Source organism: Pithys albifrons, chromosome 2 (assembly GCF_047495875.1).
Source record: "Pithys albifrons albifrons isolate INPA30051 chromosome 2, PitAlb_v1, whole genome shotgun sequence".
NCBI lineage: Eukaryota > Metazoa > Chordata > Aves > Passeriformes > Thamnophilidae > Pithys > Pithys albifrons.
Window position 1 is genome coordinate 45,664,352 of NC_092459.1, and position 23,031 is coordinate 45,687,382.

The 23,031-nt window shown below is 38.7% G+C and overlaps 1 protein-coding gene across 6 annotated transcripts in view; it reads right to left on the reverse strand.

Annotated features, from left to right (window-relative positions):
• WASF1 (WASP family member 1) overlaps nt 1-23,031 on the reverse strand; it is a 91,735-nt gene that overhangs the window by 61,095 nt on the left and 7,609 nt on the right. The window contains exon 2 of one of the 6 annotated variants that reach the window (XM_071548897.1): nt 20,754-20,789. The exons of the other annotated variants lie outside the window; for them this stretch is intronic. The gene's annotated coding sequence lies outside the window, so the exon portion shown is untranslated. The remainder of the gene's footprint in view (nt 1-20,753; nt 20,790-23,031) is intronic. 6 annotated transcript variants of the gene reach the window in all.

Consider the following 23,031-nt stretch of genomic DNA (forward strand, 5'->3'; position numbering starts at 1 on the left):
TCTCCCACTAAAATACTGGGAGAGAGGAGGTTGGAGAGGTGCTTGAAGGACCATCCTCACTTTACATATCAGGGAGTCAGTACATTTCATGCCATAACACACAATTTTATTAAAGCACTAGAAGCAGGATCAAATGAAATCATGCTGTCTTTTCCACAAGTGGTCCAAACTGCATCATTTCTTACAGGGAACAATGCCATCTTCTTCCTACTATGCACAGCTCTCAGCTGCTCATCTCTCCTTTTTCCAGTCTTTGAGCATAGTAAATTGAAATAAGAACTGAAAGAAAAGCCAAACCAACCTACAAATAAAACACTTCTCTGTAAAGAAAGACAAAATCCATGTACTTCTAATAGTTATGCTTCTGTAAGGATTTTCAGTGAACCAAAAATCCAGCCACTCACCAAGAATTAAATAACTAATTCAGCCTGAACAGTAGGAGTTTTAATTGTTTCAACTATTTTGTGAGCATAAAAATCACAAACACAACAATTGCCTTTGGACTATGCAGGAGTTTAGCTTTTTCACAGCAACTAATTCTCCTTAAAAACCTTAAATCTTGTCAGTACAAGGGCATTATAAAAATTCTGTTTCCATATTTATTCCTGATTTAAAGAACTGAAAAACCCCACCCAATCTGCATGTAAATTACACACAACTATTCACATTTTGTTGTGCTAAAGTATGTAGTATGTAAGTCCTACTCTTCCTCTGCCTTCCAATTCTACTATTGCAAGTAAATGCAGCCGAGGTGCTTTGTGCAACTCAAAACAGAAGTTTCCTTGTACATGCAATTTTGACCACTTCAAATCTTCAATTAATTTGTCAAGTTTCATAATAACTCAGACAACACAGATTTAAAAATTAGTCTCTTGCCTCTTCCATTACTATATTTAATGAAGATGAAAGTGAAACCACTTTTACTCAAGCATAAATTATATTTTCATGCATAGCTGGTTTGTTTCACTTCTTTATGGCCCCAGATGATGTCAAACCAGTATCCATGTATTTTACTTGATATTATTAGAAGGGAGAGAATGTATTTATAATCTCTTTAAACAACAAGTCGGGATGCTCATTTTTCATTTTTAGAATGGGAAGTTTCAGAAACACTTTTCATGGGGCCAGAAAATGAGAAGGAAAAAAGGGTATTATTTGGTGGTGGTGGGTTTTGCTTGTTTGTTTGTTTTGGAGAGGTTGTTGATTTTTTAAACCAACAGCTTCTGTTCACCTGTCCTGAGAATGACAAATGTGATCTGAGATAAAATTAATTAATTTCCCTTTGTCCATATTCCTGTAAGACATTTCCCCCTCTTCATCTTACTTTCTTGTGTATGTTTTGCCTTTCTCCCTCTCTTTTCTTTTTTTTTTTTTTTTTGGCTGAGTGACTGTTTCTCCTCTGCATTTCAATTCTGTTTTGGCAGCTGGATCTCCAATTCTTCCTTCTCCCAGTCACCAGAAAGGCTACATGTTGCTGGGTGAAGAGAATGCATTACCTCACCCAGAGTGCAAAAGGCACAGAAAAGAAACTTAGGTCTGCAATCTGCTATCTGAGCTTCTGCAGCCAATATGAGGACTAATAAAAAAAGTGGAGAGGAAAATGGGAACATTTGCCTTTGAAGACACCTGTTGCTTTCCTAGTGGCAACATTTTCTATGTGTATACATATAGATCTTAACTTTCTAAACTACTGTTTTTTCCCCATGTTCTCCATCTACTTAAACTAGCCTGAAAACCTTAGGATTAACAAATATTGCACACAATGCAAATTTCCTGAAGTTGCATTTACTGAAGTTATTTAGGTGTTTATTGCACTGAATGGTATCTTTTTTTGTTTGTGGAAATAAAAAGATGAGTAACTACTAAAGTCTTAGAAAGTAATTATGGGGGTGGGCACAGTAAGTCTTGAATTCACATAATCTGGCAATTCTACAAAACTTATGATATTTCAAATGTATTTTAACAACTGTTACTGCCATTACATAAAATACAGAAAACAGAACTATTTGCTATATTTAGAGGAACACGCGCTAACACATACAAATCCTGCTTTTCAGGATTTCAATCAACCGGCTGACAATAATTGTCTGAAACTGAAGTAGGCATAGCTATAATTAGCTGTAAATGTGAAAAACATTTTTAAAGTCTTTTACTTCAAAATTATATATACTAATGGGGCAGTCCCGTGGTGTAAAGGAGAGCACTCTGGACTTTGAATCCCAAGGACCTGAGTTCCAGTCTCATTGAGACCATCCCCTGGCAGTTCAATGCCTCCCTGCCATCCCATCCCGTCACATCTCGGATGCTCAGCAGGGTCAGCCCCGGTTAGTACCGGGTGCTGGGACAGTCCCGAGGACTTCCCTGTCACTGTCCAAGCTCGCTCGGCCGTGGCAGATGGACCTCAGGACTTAAACGGTGGGGCCAGTTCTGCGGACGCTGTGCCTCACCTAAAAAATCCACTGCTCAGGCTGGAAGGGCACATCCATGTGGGGAGAGCCCTGCCCAAATCTGCGTTCACAAAGTCTGATCATACATACGTACATACCAAAGTATATACAGGAAATCAACTAAATTTAGACCTAATATGCAAATGTGTGCATAACTACACACTAGGTCACTCAGTGAAGTAATTATAATGTCACTGGCTGCATGTCAGCTTCTGAAAACAGAGAATCAAAGGATTCACACAACCCAAAACTACCCACCATTCCACAAGATGTGCCACAACATAATTTTCAATGTTACATCACTCCTGCTTCTTTCCCCCACCTCCTACCCATTTTCCGGGGGAGGAGAAAATACAGGACAGAACAGCAAGGACATTCTTCCGTGACAGTCAGCATTAAAAACAAGCAAAAGAAGCCCACATGCTACAACTAGCATAGGTATAAAAAGCCATGAAAATTTGTCATTATCTTATAGTGCAGCCAATGTGACACCAGCCAAAGTGAAAGCTCGTTAGCAGCTATAACATGATGGGATTTGATCGCTCAATACAGTTAATTTACTGCAGAGTCATGAAAATAGATCAGCATAGAGGAAAACAATCCTTACCACAATGACAACCTTTCCATATTACTAATGAGGAAAAGAGAGAGCAGTGGTACTTAGGTACTTTTGTTTTATAAACAGAAAACAGTTACCGATCTAGGAGTTACTTTATATTTGCCGATCACAGACTTTATACTGCAAGTTTGCAAACACCCAGGTAAACCTGGGCTTCTTTTTAACCCATAACATTTTCTCTTGCTGCACTGTCCCTGTGTTATGACACCTGCAGAAACAAACAACAGAGACAGTTGTTCCTTGTGCATGTGCAGAGGCAAGAGTCCTCAGCTGCAGAAATTCCAAACAGCAGGGGTAGAAGGCAGGCCACCAGACGCATTATGACAGCCCCTTAAAGTACTGCAGCTACAGGAGTGAAGTTGCTTGGATCACTTCATCATACTTCATCATGGCAATTAGCGAGAATCCTTACTCATTTTACATCACGTCTGATGAACACATGGATCTAACATTCACAGGGAGACACAGAATGACAGAGACATTTCTTTGGAGGTACTTCCAGAGGTTATCTAGGCCAATCTCCCTTTCAAATGAGGATTATTACCAGCACTAAACCAAGGCTGCCTTCGCTTTAGTTCATCATGGTCTAGAAACCTGAAAGAATGAATACTACAATCTCTCTAAGTAATCTGTTCCAGTGCTGCACTATTCTAAAATGTTTCTGGAAGGTCTAAGAAAATTCATATGTTTGCACATCTAAAAGCTCCGTTCAGTACAAAAGCAAGTCAGAAAAACTTTGGCCAACAAATCACGAAATCAATGCTGTTCAAAAGGACGTTTGAAGATCATCTAGACCAAGCCCTTTCTTAAAGCAGGGTCAGCTAGCAGATTTCCTCCAGGCCTTGCCCAGTCATGTCTTGAGTATCTCACAAATAGAAAGTCCGCAATGTCTTGACAACCTGCTCCAGTGTTTAACCACACCCATAAAGTTTTTTCTCACGTTTAAATGGCATTTCCTGTGATCAAGTTTGTGCTCACTGCCTCTTGTCCTGTCACTGAGCACCACTGAGCAAAGCCTGGATCCATCTTCTTTACTGCTGTCTATCAGGCATTTATACACATTGATGAGATTCCTCTGAACCTTTCCTCCTCTAGGCTAAACAACCCCAGCCTGCTGAGACAACCACTTAAACCTTTTTGTGGCTTTCCACTTCAGAACATCCCGTCTCTTCCAAACACCTGAACGTGACTGTTACACTCTTATTTATATCCAAATGTTAAAGTAAATAAATCAATATTTAAAAAGATATCCAAACAATTATATATGAAAAATGTCCACCAAAATCCGTCACCCTCACAGAGTTCAAATTTCCAGAAACTTTGACACTGAAATTAAAATCTTCACTTACTACAATATTCAGAAACTTTTAATGGACTCACAAGGCTAACCTAATGCTTATTGAATAACTACTGTTAATAGTGCACACACCAAGCAAGTGTAGTACATGCTTTATAATTCCACAGAAAGCCTTCAGTAATTTTTTTACATTCCTGAAAGGCATTTACAATTAATTACCCTGGAGAAGCCATGAAAGAGATCTACTTTGGGTAATCTCAAGTAAGCTTTCAGCTATGCATTAGGGGAAAAAAATGACATAAGCTCACAAAACATACAAATGTGTGTACTTTTCTATTCTGGAAGAACAAAATTTTTCTTTATGCACTACAGTTTCATGTATTTGCTACAGTGTTGCAGGTCTGAATAGTATCTTCTGCTGGCCTAGAATTCATTACTCCAAGAATATGAATCCAAGCAGGCAGACAAATCTCTCTGTTTGCATCAGGGATATAGATGCTATTCAAGCTCATAAATGAAGAAACTTAGCAATAAAATTAACGATCCAATCCTGCAAGATTATGCAACCTTCAAATGCATTTCACTGTAAATCAAGATAAAACAATTCCTCACAAGTTTATTTTCCAGATATCACCACATGCACACAAACCCCTCACAAATCCTAATTCTCTGCCCTGACTTCAAGACTGCAGGCTAGAAAACAAGATTCAACATTGTTCTTGCCAGTAATTTTCAACTCTACAGACCTAGTATGTGATTGGTTAAATGCAAACACTGAGAGAAAAGCAGGATCGCCAGAGTACCTTCCGCCCCACTGGAGCCCCACCAATTCCCGAATGACGTAATTCAAGACACACATGCAACCTGCTGCCCCAATTCACTCGACATGTAGTCCACACTCTACTTAGGGCCCTTCAAACATCACAGGGGGGAAGGTGCTGCAGATGAACCAAAGAGCTCTATAGCTGCAATCTGCACCTCACTGATACTTGTCTTTCACTCCCTCCCTATGAGAGACACACACCCAGCTCTGTGACAGAGCAGAGACTCCAGAAGATGGAGACACATTCAGTTAAGCAACGGTGCAATTAGCAACAGTTCTATCAGAAAAACACAGATCTTCTGTCACAAATACACAGATCTCATGTCTTAAAAGGAATCATAGGACAAGAAGGCACCTGTGAGAAACATCCCCTATAGCTGAAGCTATATGGCTCATATGGAAAACATGGAGAAAAGCCTGTCCATGATAAGTTTTGAGAAAAACAGAGGCCCTATACAACTAAAAGAATGTGTCTTACAAGGTCAAACTATTACACAATTTAAACTAAAAACCGTATCTTAGAGAAAGAGATGACTTGAGGCAATTTCATTTGTAATTTGTACTTGGTCTGTCAGATGCCCACTGTTGAGTGGTAACATTATCTTTGACTTTCATCAGTGAAACACCACAGTGATGCTCTCTGCACACTTCTCAGTCTTTTTTTAGCCACCGAACCTGTAGACTATAATAACAGTACCTGTTTCTGTCAGGAAAAAAGAACCAAACCAAACCACACTGCAAACACAACACAGTAAGAGCACCTTACTTGAATTACAGCTAAACTAGGTTGGAAAATTTCAGGTTTAGTATTGAAGAATCTTTTGAGATATGATGTTTATGTCAGCCACCTACAATTTTGCACCTGTCTGAAATTAAATTCTGAATGAGAAAATGAAAAATAATAATTTTGAAATTATGGCATAAGGAATCTTCAGAGTTGGCTCTTCTTGCAAGCTTCTCACACTGTGTTAATTTTAAGCAGTCCACAAAGACTCTCCATTCCTTTAGCTTTTACATGTCAAAGAAAACATATACTCAGTGTTTCTTACATATTTTACTAAATCCAGTTAAGCCTTGAAGTACATAAATACCTCTAAAGGAAAGATGGTGCATTGGAATTCTTGGAAGATGAAACTACAATACAAACTAGACAAATAATTCACAGTAAAGAAGAAAGTAAACATTTAGGTTGTACTGTGTTTGAGTTTTTCTAAAATACTTGTGATATAAAAGTTGTTAACATTTTCTATATCTCATTTGGAAAAGTACACATTTCCTTCTCTATGTTAGGAAAAGAAATATTCTGTTCCTTCACACACACACGAAAAAACCCTGCAACCCAGCTTCCATAAATATCCAGTATCTCTATGCAGCAGTTGCTTATGCATCAAAAGCTGCCCTCAAACCGATGCTGCCCACACATAATAATTACTTATTTAAACCTGAAAGCAAAACTTCAAAATAAGGGTGAACACTATACCAAAAGAAATTAAAAGAAAAAAGCCCAAAGAATTAGAGTTTAAAGGCAAAAGTCACTTTGTGGTCATAGCCTGAGAACTTCAGCTTCTCTTTCCTAACTGACCATCAAAGAGAATTAACTGTGGCCTGTGTGCTGAGTACCAAAGATACTGGTGTACATCAGGTTTCCAACCAAAAGGATTTTTCTTTCCAAAAAGTTTTGCGTTTCTCTGAAGAATAATTCACGACAGCAACAGATTTGCAATCACAAAACATTTGACTCAAAATTAGTTCATTTTCCTGTTTTAAGCTCAAGAATTTCAATTCATACAAGCACGCACATCTCCCATTTGAGTGCCAGCTCTCATACACTGCAGCAGCTGCTTCTTTCATGCTCCAAGGCCCCAAATTCAGATGTCATGGGCTGGCCTGATATAGCCCTACCAGCACTGCCTGCTGCTTGGGATCACAGAGCACAGGAGAGGTCATTAGACTGCAGTACAGGAAAAGAATAATAAAATATTTCCCAATATTCACCCTTCTCCACTGCATGAGCTTTGGTGTGGGTTTTTTCAGAGCTACACCAGTCCCTCAGATGATCTCCCACTACTCACATATGAACATCCTCTGCTCAGCTCAGTCTACTCCTCAGTCAACCCAAAGCAGTTTGGTTTTGTCTGCATACACCTCAATGTTTACCTATACATTAAAGAATGTGTGTATTCATATAGATATCTTACTGTTGAATCAATCTGAAAGGACTTTTTATTCAACATTCCCAACCCCCAAACATCAATTCATAGCAATTCCTTCCTGCGCAAAATACTGGAGATAGAACAACACTGAAATAATTGTATGTGCTCAAAGTTTTTGTTTCCTTTTGCTGTGGTAATTACTACATTTTGTATTCACCTACACTTAGTAAAACTAAATTAATACCAAACAAAGTTTCACACATAACATCGCTTACCCTATGCACAATGTGAAACTGAATTACCTGCACCTTCAAAACAGCACAGAGTAGTTACTTTCCATACACTTGAACTTTCATGGCCAAAAAGATTTGTAAATTAAACTGGCATTCAGGGAATTCCCTAAATATCCAGACTAGGAGCATGTCACATTTTCTCATCCGTGTATCTAACTGAAGTGCTAATCTGGTGACATATCAAAAGGCAGAATTGTTTTCCATTTTGCATCTCTTCTTCCCCCTCCCACTCTCTTTGTGCTTTAATGCTCACTTTTGCTTTCCTCCTGATGTCATTTCAGGTTTCATCAAAACGATTTTGGCTAAGGAGAACATTGGTAATTGGGAAAAGAGACCTCTCTCCCTCAAACTCTGACCTTTGATGTAGGACAAAATAACAACAAAAATGGACAAACTGATCTGAAATCCCTGTTCTACTGGAATATTTGATCTGACTCAGAAATTTCCATAATTTGCTATGGCTGCTAAGCAACAAATCAAATACATTTTGGTATATTTAAATGCATTATTCCTCCTACTGCTCTTCTGACTGAAAAAATACAGATATAAAATAATGCTGTTGGCACAGAATAATAGTGTTGAGGAAAGGTCCGGAATTTCACCAGGTGTACTAATTGTACACAAATATTTATTTGTTTGCCCTGAAGTAAAAATGAGGAAAATATCACAATGTTCCACAATCTATTTCCAGTGGCACGATTGTTTGGACTGTCATCATTCCTCTAGGGATTATAATTTCACCTAAATTAGCCAGCTCATGGCAAAATAATAGGCAAGACAAACATAAGATGGATAAGTAATTGCACCTGGGGCTTTCTGTTTGAGATCAGCCAGTTTTGGGGAATTCAGCACTCCATTCTGAGATTTTACACATGTGGACACTACACTTCCAGTTGAGAAAAATCAACTGAACAAAACGAACCTTTAGTATCCATCAAAAATGTCCCATGCCCAGAAATCAGAAGCACAACACTTGTCTTTAAATTAAAATATGCTACTACTTAACAAAAAAATTAATGTGGAGTTCTAGCAAAAGTTCAGTGAAATCACAACCAATCTTTGTTTTTCCAGTTTCCATGCACTATAAATTCCTAGAATCACAGAATGGTTTGGGTTGGAAGGGACTCACACATATCACCTACACCACCCTATCTGCCATGGACAGGGGCACCTTGCACTAGACCAGTGTGCTGGTTTAGAGGTAAACCGGCAGGAGGAAGGAACTCAGCTCAGGAGAGATTATAAGTCAGAGTTACAATTTAATAAAAATATTACAATAAAAACAGTGACACAAAGAGAAATTGCTTGTAACCCACAAAGCCCAGAAGTGTAACCCAGCACCCTGGGGCACAAACACAATGGTGTTTATTCGCCACTGTGCTGAGCCACATGTGGTTCCCCCAAGTCCAAAGCAAAAGGAGGTAAAAAACCTGTTGGTGCAGCTGACAGTCGCAGTCTGGTGAAGAGTGGTGGTCGCAGTCTGGTTGAAAGTGGTGGTCTCCTCCTATCGAGGTTCTGGTCCTCCTCTGGATCTGATGAGTGGTTCCCCAAGTACTCAAACCCCCAAGATTATACCCCCTCAGGTCCAGGAATCACACAATGAGTGATCTCACCCTGTGACTCAGGGGGTATTTTGGAATCATTGATGGCCCATTAGCAGACATGACACCTCCGCAGGGTGCGGAGGTGCTAACGACTTGCTGGAAGGGAGTTATCACAGTTCTTATCTCAAAGGTGTCTTTCACACCCAGCTCACAGCCTGAGGGGTCAGGTGTGCCCTAGGCAGCTGCTGCAAATGGTCCATTTTTAACAGTTCATGGGAAATGAATAGAGGGTGTAGCATACACAGCTTTAGTCACTCCCACAGTGATAAACTGGTCCCACCTGCTGAACTAGGACAACCAGGCTGTTCAAAGCCCCATCCAGCCTTACCTTGAACACTCCCAGGGATGGAGCATGCACAACTTCCCTGGGCAACCTGTTCCAGCATTTCACTACCTTTACAGTGAAGAATGTCTTTTTAATATCTAACCTAAACCCATGCTAAGGGGGAATTTAGAGCCATTCCCCCTTATCCTATCACTATTAGCCCTGGTCAGAAGTCCCTCTCCAGCCCCCTTGCAGCCCCCTTTAGGCACTGAAAGGTGCTGCAAGGTCTGCCTGGAGCCTTTGCTTCTCCAGGCTGAACATCCCCAACTCTCTCTGCCTGTCTGCACAGGAGAGGTGCTCCAGCCCTCTGATCCTCTTCACGGCCCTTCTCTGGACTTGTCCTAGCAGGTCCACATCCTTGTTATGCTTAGGGCCCCAGAACTGGACACAGCACTCCAGGTGGGATCTCACAAAAGCAGAGTAGAGAGGGAGAATCACTTCCCTTAAACCTGCTGGCCATGCTTCTCCTGATGCAGCCCAGGACACAGCTGGTTTTCTGGGCTGTAAGTGCTCATTGCCAGGTTGTGTTGAGCTTCTCCTCAACCAACACTCCAAGTCCTTCTTTTCAGGGCTGCTCTCAATCTCTGCCCAGCCTGAACTTGTTCTTGGGATTGCTCCAACCCAGGTGCAGGACCTTGCACTTGGCCTTGTTGAACTTCATGAGGATCAGAAAGACAATTTCTCAGAATGCAAGAGCTCACCCATATCTATGCACCTTCAATTTAAAACACAAAATAAAGTATTGCCAAAGATGGAAAATAACTTTTGAATCTGGAAAATGAAAGTAACACCCAGCTTTCTTTCACATCATTAAAGCAACTATGTTAAATATGAATTGAAAGCAAGTAACAGCATCTGGTGTGTGGGCAGGAGGTTTGCTTTGCTACTACCAGTGTTTGTCATGTGCCTACTGAATATAAGCACTTTAGGTCTTAATCTTACAGTATTAATTGGTAAAGCAGTAACAAATCCATCAGAATCACAAGAAAGTTATACTTGTATACATATTAGTATCTATTTTCCAGAGCAAAATAATAATGCATTTTCATCTCAGTTGCAGTAACTTTCTGTGCACCCATTATTCAAATTATTTGCTATTAACTATGTCATTACTAGATAATTAGACTGTAGTAACAACTTTGTGAGGAATATTTTCTTTATCTACATCAGTATGATGGATGCCTTTAATTTCAGCTGCAATAGTAAGAAAAAAAGACTACTAGATTAGGTTGTCAGAAAATGTCTTAAAATTTTCATGAACAGATTAAGAAAAATTAATTCCTTCACACACAAATGTATCAGACCCATTCCTCCAGTTCCTGTTCAAATTGTATCTTCAAAAGAAATACTTAACATGATAAGAGGCTTAGTTTAACCTCATTATTTATGTAAAAAGAAACCCAATATTAACTGTATTCATCAAAACAAAGTATGACAATAACTGCATTTGAAATACATGGGTATAAAGCAGGTTTTAGTGCAAATACTCACAATGTGACTGTAACACTGGGTTTTTCCTCCTTTTTCCTCCTTTGAAAACTGCTGGTATTTACAACCCCAGAAGTGGGTATTTATTCATTTATTCAAAAGATTCAACACATGTAGCACATAGACAGACTCCTGAGATGTCATCTGTGAAGGTCAACACAGACTAATACCATGTAAAGTGATTGTACAACCACTGATGGTGCTACTGCTAAGAAATTCCAGAATTTTCACCACTACACAACTGTTCAGTAGCAATAACTTCTCATCACTAAAAAGAGGAAAATTAAAAGAGACATATTGCTTTTCTTGTTAATTTACACATTTGGAAATTTGGCCTTCTCTAAGATGTAAATTCAAAGAAGCCCCTCTTGGGGACTGGGTATTCAAGATGTTCAGGGCTAATTTTTTTTTTCTTTCATTTTGACAAGTCCTTGATTCCTAAGTCATCTTTAAATTCCCACAGCCTGTAAGCACAGTTGTACAAAACATCCAGCTCTGATCCTGCTTTTGACTTCTCAAAAAAACAAAGCAACCAATAAAAACCAAAACACAACAACAAAACAAAAAATCCAAACAAAACCCAAGCAAAACTCCACACCCAAAGTCATTGTATAACAGTGAAAGGAACGGCACTGAGGAATGAGTAATCTGAAACTGTGAGGTCCAAGAAAGAAGGGCTGACAGCTGACTGGCCAAGTGGCAGCCCCGCCCAGAAGGACCTGAGGGTTGCAAGAGACCCAAAGCTGAAGCCAAGTCAACAAAGCTTTTTCATCATGGATGAGGCAAATGGCACACGGGGCTGTGCCAGGAAAAAAATAACGATATGTAAACAAGAACAAACAAATGAAAAGTTACCATCCTGACTCAGTACTAGTAAGGAAATACCTAGAGTACTGGCATTTGGGGCTCTGACTTCGAAAAGACTATTAAGAAACTGGAGATGGTGCCTCTGGGTGCTAAAGGGCTGAGAACTCACAGCCTCCAAGAAGTCTAGGCAACCTAGCTCATTACAGCTAAAAGGACTCAGGAGCAATTTAAGAGCACATAGTTCTGAGTTGAGCAGGGGTCTGGATTGCATAAAACAAGGGCCCGTCATCACAACTATGGCTTTATCTTATGGAAAGACTTCAAAACTACTAAGGGATTAAAAGAATATGTAAAGACAGATATGGAAAAATTAACTAAATTTTCCTAGTGTTATGGTAATTGTGGTTTTAGTTGTAGGACTACCTTCCCTTAATGAAGTCGTGTTCAATATAAATGAAATAGGAAGGAAGTTTGGAATTACCACTAAAATAAAATGTGTCCCATTACCAGAAGCATATAATACAGAGACACAGTCTGAACTTTGAACATCATCAGGACTGGTTTAAGGATTACTTCGTGAGAAAAATGTAATGCAAAACAAACTCCCCCCTCAGCATTACTTTCACTTTTTACTATAAACTATGCATTTAGTTCTTCTGGAAAATAAACAATTACAGATGTCTGATGTGGCATCGGATCACTGGTAACTAACTTAAGCATGCAAACTGCTTCAGAGGAATCTCTACTGCCTTACAGAACTGGCAGCATAAAATCTTATTTTAACTGTCACTGTTATTGCCTGCTTTCTTTCAAATTCCCTCACCTCCAAGTTCATTAATAAGCTTCTTCATTGATAATGTCATATTTACAATTAAGAATTTAAAGGATTCACAGCATAGGGTATCTCCAGTTTGAAATAAATTTACCAGAATATTTTTCTTCTGAAAAACAGTCCTCATTTCAAAAGAATAAGGACCAGTTACAGCTGTGATTTTAGAAAGAATGTTGGGTGTAAAATACTCATCACATTTATTTCTGACAAAAGCCCAACTGATAAGTAAAGTCTAATTCCAAATCTACATAGATGCCTTATTTTCTTACTCTGGTAGTTTAAAAGTAAGCATACTGCGATGAAAATGAAAAGGACTACTTGTGCCTTTACTCAGCATTCTCAGTCTACTTGTTTTTGTAAGAAACTCGATTCTCCTGAAATCAATTCAAAGCCACCTTGATTTCACAAGTGCAGAAATAGATTTGATTACAATTCTTGGAAAGGTTTTGCATAAATCTGCAATGGATACTTAAGTAATAATTTGATAACCATTTTTGAAGCAGCAAAAGTAGAAATCCTGAACTTTCTTCCCACGTGTTTCCAGTTTAAGCATGCAGGTAAAATTATCTAAAAAGAACAGATTATTAGTCCAAGTAAAACAATCCGACAAACAAAACCAAAAAGACTGATCCCGCTTACTGTAACACCATCCAGCTGCAGGGTGCCTTGAATGCAAGGACCATCAGCAGGGAGTACTCAACAAAAAAGGTACGGCAAGAATTTCTTGAGAATCTACATCCTTACAAGCACCTTTCTGAAACTCAATGAGCCTACTTAAAATATTACACCCATATAAAATGCATACCTTTTTCAAAATAGACATGTACGTATATATGGCCAGACTTGGCGAATGCAGATTTGGGCAGGGCTCTCCCCACGTGGGTGTGCCCTTCCAGCCTGAGCAGTGGATTTTTTAGGTGAGGCACAGCGTGCGCAGAACTGGCCCCACCGTTTAAGTCCTGAGGTCCATCTGCCACGGCCGAGTGAGCTTGGACAGTGACAGGGAAGTCCTCGGGACTGTCACAGCACCCGGTACTAACCGGGGCTGACCCTGCTGAGCATCCGAGATGTGACGGGATGGGATGGCAGGGAGGCATTGAACTGCCAGGGGACGGTCCCACTGAGACTGGAACTCAGGTCCTTGGGATTCAGAGTCCAGAGTGCTCTCCTTTACAGAGACAGGGTTTCTGCCTCAAGTTCAGTGTCAATAGTGCAAGAATTTTATACAACATATTAGCCTAAGTGAGTCATGAAGTTTCAGGTTGCATAATGTTCTTAACACCAGTCACTGCTGAGGCTCTATGCAGACCGTGAGCATAAGGCACTGAAGCCTTACACTCACACCACAATAACTGCCTCTGCAAAACCTTGTGTTGCTGCCTCTGAGGAAAAACGCATCTGCCAGGAGGTAAGATGAAAACGTAACTGATACTCTAAGATTGTAGGATGAATTACAATGGCTAACAAGGTATTAGTCTGACTGCCTGGAAGTTCTTCAAATAAAACAAATATTGTCTATAAAGTTCTATTACCTGCATGTGTTTCAGTTCTGCCTAGGGTTTCTAGCCTCAAGTTGTATTTAACCCAGCTTTGTAATCCATAACACTCTTCCTCATATTTTTGTAAGATTGTTTGTAAATTCAGGTGGTTTTCTTTCCCTATGTAAGACCCTGATTTATGATGGATTTGCATTTTGTTCCTCTGCATCCTTAGTACTTTTGTTACCTTTCTCTGCTTGCTTTCCTCCCTTCACTTTCTGTTTTCCATCATATATTCAACCAATTTTGTGTATAGGAATTTTTTTCCCAGTAGGAAGGTTATTTTCTTTTTCCTAACTGGTGTTCTCTATTTCTTCTCAAATGTATATATCAACATGTTAAAGCTTTCTTCCAAAGCTCCTTCACCTTTTATTTTTTCCTAAACTGTTTATCTATACACCAGTTTAATCTTTCTTTTCTCCCTTCTCCAGCTCCCAGATTCACTTCCTCCTCCTAGCACATCTTCTATCATTTGATCCCTCTCCAGTCTTTCAGCTCTTCACAGTACATACAATCTCTATATATAAAGCTCTCTATCAGAATTTTACTACCAATTTCAAAAGGGTAGGGGCTTTAAATAATTTAAAAGAAAAATGGGCTGTTTTTAATTTTCCTAAGGGAGAAATCACACAGAAGTCTCCAATGCCCTTCAGACTCAGTAGGCACTTTAGAAAATCATAAATGCCTTTTTTTTCCCCTATTCCATCTGACTCCTCCTCAGAGTTTCTTGCTGCACTGCTTTACCCATCTTATCTGGTCATTAACTTCTGTGCCTTCACAAATAAAGCCACCTATTGATCCCACTCCCCCATATGTCTTGCAGCTTCATCACACCAGGATCTGAACATACACCAGTACAGATATCATCATTTTCATTCCATGCTGAGAGGAACTAATAAAAAATATCTCTCTCTTGCACACATGGAAGACTTACCACAACAGGGGTTTCCACATGTTTGCAGAACTGCTGTTGTCTTGGACAATTTGCTGAGTATGAAGTAGATAGAACACACTTTGAGAACAACAGTAAGTGGATTCAAAACATGACTGACTAGTCTGTGGTCTTATTTCAGCCTTTCAGGTGAAAGAGAGGGGGCATTTTGTTGATGGCTTCTTAGCTACAAATTTTCACTGGCCTCTTAGATTGTGGTTGTTTTTTTTCTTCCTCAGTAGTCATCTGTTTTCTTCTCAAACACCTATCACACACAGCTTGGGAAAACAACTTTGAAATCTTCCCATCCCATTCCCACCCACAGCTCATCCACACTAGAGAGCTAAGTTGTTGTGTCAGCATAAGAGGCCCTGAAGCCAAATTTTCTCCTCTTGTGACAAAATAGCTTTATTAATAGTCTGTAATTGGAAAGAAAATATGACAAGGTTAAATTCTGACTTTCCAATATGAAATCTTCCAATAACTACCAATGAAAAAAACCAAATATATTGAGAAGGAAGCAAATATTAAGCTACTGTTTTCAGGAAGACTAATGTATTCTTTGTAAAAAGCACAAGTTTATTGAAAGACAGACAGAATTTCACTTGAACATGTGAACTGACATAGAAGAGAAAAATTGTGAGTAAAGAGGTTATTTTGCACACCACCTTGGCAGATTTCAAGAGTCTATTTTATTTTGCTAAATCTGGCTCATTATCAAAAGCTGTAATACTTTAAAAAATGGTTTCCTAAAATGTCCACATAAATTATGTTATAATGGTGATTTAGCAATATCCATAAATGAGACTATTATTGCAGGTGACAACACTCAAGGTTTCCTCTACTTTGGTGGAAGAATTTTTAAAACTCAGTTGGGAACTTGAGTAAATTTCTTTCAGAACATAACTGGCACACATGATCCTGAGACTGCTCACTGTTCATCATCATTTTCTTCTACTTTCCCAAATCCTACTTTTCACCTGTTAAACCTCATTTCCAGTTATTGTTTTTTTCACTCTTGAGACAACAATATGATGAAACCAAATAGTTTTCTTCCTTAATAATGCTGTTGTCCAGGTGTTAAAGAGAGCAGAGAAGCTCTGAAAATTCTGTTTGGCTTTCATTATAACAACTATGAGTTGTTACATGATACTTATCTTTATCACAGTTGTGAATAGTCACACGGCAATCCTTTAGGAGTTCCCCCACACATCACCTATCACCAAAGATGACTTGTCTGACTTTGTACATCTTTATTTTAATAAAACTGTTATAATAAAGAAAATCACTCAGGATTGTGGTTTTATTTTGTTCTCTCTAAATACAGTTCTGCCTACAAAGAATAAACAAATACATTGAGTTAGCTAAAAATTTCTCTCCTGAACAAGCTTCACGTATCATGATGCAAAAACACATCCCCCCCAAAAAACCCCTTATGTATGAGGTTTTAATTTTTAAAAAAAATAAAAATTACATGGGACATAAGATTTCAAAATTCCAACAGTAAATCTTACCTGCTCTTCCTATCACAAAATCACAGATAACAGAACATTCTGAGCTGGAAAGGACCCTTTAGGATGATCCACATCCAATTCCTGGCCCTACACAGGACAGCCCCAAGAACTACACTATGTGTCTTATCACTGGCTCTTTAAATCATACTAGTTATTACAAATGAAACAAAATGTTTATTTACATTCTACAATTTACTGGTCAAAATGTTATTATTCCTTTGCTTTCTCCTTTATCTTGATACAGATTCCTAGCTTTCAGTTTAGAATACAATTGTTATTAAGTGTAGTTTTTTGCTCACATACATAATTATGAACTCATACCTATGAAAATAAGCACAGTAGAACACACCATTTTAGCACTCCAAACTTTAAAATACTTGAAAAAATGGTAAGTCTCACAACTAGAATAATAATTGAAAGAAATTCTTTATTACAATTTATAACAATTAGGGGGAAAAAATTTCAAGCAATAACTTTATTTTACAACTCAGTAAAATGATTAGGCTGTTAAAATGCTTAAGCCTTCCACACATTCACTCAAAGCAACCAAATGTAAGCAGCACAGCTTGACACCAGCTCTAGCAGTTTGTAATACATTTACTTGCCTGGCCTAGTGTATAGTACCTACATATTAAAACAAGTCCTGCTTGTAATCGTTCTCCTTTATCACGCAGACAAGACTTACCTCTACCACAAAAAGACAACAAAGCATTTTATTTACCGCCTCACTTACCAGGGAACAAAAAGTTAAGAACTGTGAACAGTAACTTACTGCACAACTGGGCTGTTGTCTCTTGCTCAGACTAGATGCTACCTTAGCAAGTAACACACTGTCATTTTGTAGAAGAGAGAAGACAATGGTGAGATGAGGCAAAAAAAAAATCAAAACACAAATCAAATGTTTATCTGTTGTGCTCATCTGACACATAAAAAAGACAAGGACTGTAATAAGCAACAACATCTACTAAGAAAAGTTTAAATTATATTTTAAAGTTATTTTTAAAATTTTTTGCTTCCTTTTTTAAATTATTTTTTGCTTATTTTTTATCTAAAAGCTCAAAAAGTAGAAATCAACATTCAGTCAATTTCTGCTAAAACATGTTGTCAACTTATGTCAGTTTTTATTGTTTGGTGCAGAGTTATTTTTAGAAGAATTATATTTAGGACTGAGTTCAACTAACCTGTTCACATTGCACACTGCTTAATACTTCTGACAGTAGCTGTTGTCTTTCTTTCATGGCCAACTTCAAAAATAAAAAACCATTAAGAAAACGACACCTTTGAGACCAGAGAGTAGAGCCCTAGAAGTTGTTTAATGGCTGAGTGAATGCAACTACTATCCCAAGCAGTCATGTGGATTGCTGAGGTCAGCAAGGGCTGAAGTGAAATGTTCACTTCAATTAGTTTCTAATACCTGAAGTTCAAAGTGTTCTGACAAAGAGTTACTTATGAATCCCATGAAATATCCATTATATACATGTCACAACAGAACGTTAAAGTGACTGAAGGCTCTTCAGCAACTACAAAGCAGCAGTCACACAACATCCACAGAGATCTTTTCCCATGACAGCAGCTGTCAACCTGAGGGTCTTTTACTGCTGCCCCAAAGCAGAATGACCCCTTACAGACCAGGCTCTCTCCAGGGCCATTTTGGGTAGGTGTGACAGACCAGGGATGGCAAAGCACTGAGGTGAGCAGAAAGGCATTAGATGGCATCTCTAAGCGAAGCTCATCACTGCCCTTTAGGAAAGCAACACTTCCAGGTATCTGCCTCTCTCCACTGAAAGCAGACAGCAAACCTATCACCTCTCTGCATTTCTCATTGTCAGCTGTGTCCTCTGAGTATGCACAGAGGTACAACTGAGCAGGGATAGGCAAACCAAGATGGTGTTTCTCAAACTGCAGTAAACAGACGTTCAGCAGCTTCAAGGAAAAAGGTTTGAAAACTACTAGTTCAGAAAAAGTTCTATTCACATTCTTATTAGCTACTCTCAGAGCAGTGGAGATTTGTAGCATACCACTGGATTCAGGAGGAAAAGCTTAAGGATATCACGCACTGAAAATGGGGAAACAACACTGACAGATGTTGAATCTTCTGCTCAAAGTTTCTCTGTTGTCTGTATAAATAGATCACCTCCTTAAATTCATGTTCCATTGCAACAAAAAAGCTGGCAGTAAAATAGCACTTACAGAGTTCCATATTTAGACAATTGAGAGGAAAATAGTGTGACTTGAAACTTAACACATCCAGGAAATAATACCATCTTTCTAAGACTAGACTTTGGGTGAAGGAGAAAAGGGTGTAATCACACACGAAACATGGTTTCACAGTCTAACCATTCTCACTTCCCTACCAAACCATGACATAACAATTACTGCTCAGCATAATTTTTGTCTGTCCCCAAACAGCATTCAAGACTACTAATATGCTATAAAACAAATTCAAAGTACACAAAATGCATCTAACAACTTCACTTCGCTCAATACTGAAAGATCAGGAGGAGTAAAGGTACATAAAAAAAAAAAGAATAAAACACCACTAGTGTTTATTTTGAGGTATACTTAGTTTTTCTAGTAAGTATGCTAAGGAAGTATGCTATGACTCCATTTCCACAGACCTAGGAGTGTCAACTTTCATTTAAAAGATACGGTTTTTTCAGTACTGCACAGACAGCTTTATTTTTACAAAATAAAAAAATCATCAAACAAAAAACCCAACCCAACTTGCTTGTATTTATGCGTTGTGTCACGCAACTCTGCACTACATACCATCTGGTCACATCTGACCATACTACTAAAGTCTAGATCTAGTAAACACTTACAGCATATCTACCTGGACAGCTGAAGACAAGGATCTGTTCAGGTGCCTGGAAATGAGCCAGCACTGCCTCAGCCCCATCATATGCCCACAGCAGGATGGACTCTGCCTTTTGAATCCTTATTTAAGCTTCTAGACTACCAACACAGAGTATGATAGGAATCTAAAATATCTATGAATGACAGTAAAGGCAAGTGAATTTTATATTCTAGTTTTCACCTGCCTAATTTAAACCTATAGGCAACCTTCTTTATTCACTGAAGATGAACAGAGCTGCTCAGATTCATTCTTTCAAAGAATGAAGCAGTTGCTCTTATTTTCTCTTACAAAACGTGGCCAGGAGACAGTAGAAACACCTTGCCTGGCTTTCTGGGATGTCAAAAGCATTCCTCCTGCTTCCTGTTGGGGAGAATACATGTATTAAAAATACATTATAGACCAACACAAACTGAAAACTATTCATCTTCTCTTTGCCACTGTTGCACTAAGCACAAAACAATTCAAGATCCAAAATAGCAAAATAAGAGCATGCATTAGTGACTCAGCAGTCAGGACACACAATACATGCTCCAGATCTTACATTTTTTAAATAGATCTGCATGTCACTTATTAAATCTTATCTCCAAGGCTTGCATAGTTCTACCCAAAATTAACACACGCACTAGAGTGAGACCACCATGTACCAGTCATAAATTTTCGTTAAGAAAGTTAGAAAAAAAACCCCACACCAACCTGAACAACAATACAATTATTGTAATTGTAATCAAACATTTCATTGTCTGTTTTAAGTATACTAAAATGTCTGCAACTTTCAAAGGGCTCTAACTCTGTACAGTGAACACGCATTTTCTTTCAATAAGACTCCAGATATTTCAACATTCCCAAAGTCATACCCAATATACATTTTTTTGAAGTGTTTCCTGTGAATTAAAGTACTGTTCCCAAGTGCAGGTGAATCAGGCTTCTTCAGAATCCTTTCAACAACAATGTCCAAAGGATTGCTCTTCTTTCACATGAAATCAAAACCATCTATCATTTTGTCTGCAACTCCAGCTCAGAGGTAGCTGAGTACTCTAAAAATAAAGCTAACAGACGTGTATTGGGATCTAAATGAACATTAACATCTTGAAAATTAATAACCTGCTAACCTGCAAAAATGGTAAATATGCAAGGTGCGCGTAAAAAACCCAAAAACATATGATGAGCCTCAAGTTGCAAGTCAGACTTTTGAAGGTGGGAAATCAAGGTTAAAAACTTACAATACCTGTTTGGAAGTGTTGCAACATGAGCTCACGAATTCCTGAAAAAAGGAGACATAAAACAGGTAGAAAAACATCAGTCCTTAGAAGTCTTTCTTAGCCTTCTAGAAGGTTATCATCAAGCAGACTCCTTAGCTCTCTCTAGCAAACATGCATCAACACCAAAACTGACCAAAAACCAGAACTGCACATCAATATCCAACAGGTTTTGTGGTTGTATCATACAGCAATTATAGTTTTCTTTTCTAACTGTCTCTATTTTAAAACCATATCCTAAACCTCTTGTCTTAATACAGCTAACCTTTATTCTAAAAAGATTATTTCTGTAATGACACAGAAGGTTTCAAATTAAAAAAAATTACTATTAGTAAAGAAGCTCATTATAATAAGAGGCGGTCCTGTGGTGTAAAGGAGAGCACTCTGGACTCTGAATCCCAAGGCCCTGAGTTCCAGTCTCAGTGGGACCGTCCCCTGGCAGTTCAATGCCTCCCTGCCATCCCATCCCGTCACATCTCGGATGCTCAGCAGGGTCAGGCCTGGTTAGTACCGGGTGCTGGGACAGTCCTGAGGACTTCCCTGTCACTGTCCAAGCTCGCTCGGCCATGGCAGATGAACCTCAGGACTTAAACGGTGGGGCCAGTTCTGCGCACGCTGTGCCTCACCTAAAAAATCCACTGCACAGGCTGGAAGGGCACACCCACGTGGGGAGAGCCCTGCCTAAATCTGCGTTCGCCAAGTCTGACCATACACACATTATAATAAAGAATGGACAAGAATGTCTACAATCAGCGTATGGTTTCAGATTCAAAAAACCTGAAACAACACTTGCTTCTTGCCACACTCAGGCTCAAAAATCAGCTTGGGTAGCCAGGGTTCCATATGCAAGCACTGAGCTGGGGGAAAGCACTTACACTTATGAAAATACTCAGACACACAAGATGACCCATTTAGATTGTTTCTATACACAAACGCCTTTGCTTTTCAATGTATTCTCAGGAACACCGAAAGACAGAATTAAGGGCCTGTTTTATGTGACAGGGCAAGAGTCTGAAACTATTCAAAGTACCAAGGATTTTTCTCTACCAATAAGTTATTGTACACAAAACTTCTTACCAAGTATTACTTTAGAACAACATTAATCATTAAGTGGCTGTTTCCTATGGGAACTCTCTAACATCTAGGCAGAGAGTGTGGTAAGTTGCTGTCAGAAGTTCAGAATTAACCAAAATTTTAGGTCACAAAAGTATACACATTGATCAAAATGTTCCATCATTGGCCCACAGTGATCCACCACAAGAACATCATTCCAAGTATCACATGCTATGCTGTATTAAGCAAATCATCAGACATTCAAAGGAATGGTCCATGCATTTCAAGAGAACAACACTGATCAGATCTCTAGTGACACACAGATAGTAAACTTGTCAGGAACCTATAGTTTACTTTAAGGCAACCTTGCTTTAAGAATTTATCAGATATGATAGATTTTAAGAATCAATCCCATCTACCTCAATTGCAATAGTGAGTTTGGTATATAAGGCATCAGGTAAGAACTCAGCAGAAATAAGAGCTCCTTTCTCTGTAATATCACTACTATATTTTTTTTATGAATATTGCCAGCACTTGTAAAGATTTGAGCCATGAAGCCCCACTCTGAACCTTCTGGCAGATCAGAGTGATGCCCATCTAGGAGGAATACAAACCTGTGCAGAGCTTAAAGACATGTGCACTTCTCATCTGGAATAAAATCATGTGTTTACTCGCAGAGTAGCCACAGGTATGGAATGGAGGTGCAATTCTCCTCCCAAGAGAATCAGACCTCTACTAGTCCCAGAGTATGACCAAAAAAAAAAATCTTTCTCCTTGATACTAAAACTTTTTTGATTTTCTAGACAAAGAGATAAAATCTTCTTTACAGTTAGAAGTAGAATGGATAAAAGTCTAGCTAAAACAGCTACACAGATAATCCCTAATATCTGTTTTCCATTACTGGAAGCATCACACATGGTATATACAATATATTCTTTTCGAACTGAATTGTACCAAAACCTCTCCTTATATCATGGAACTTGCTGAAGGCAGATTTGAAGTTCATTTCCATAGGAACCAAAAACTACTAACCCCTTTATATTCAGGTTTGTTGTATTTTTTTTTAATAGCTCACTCATGCCAGCCACACAATGCCTTCCATCATCCTGCCTGGGGATGCAGACAGCACTGTTTCAAGGGGGTGGCCACATCTGAAGCTTCTCTAGTACAACAGCCTTGCATCTTCAAGACTAT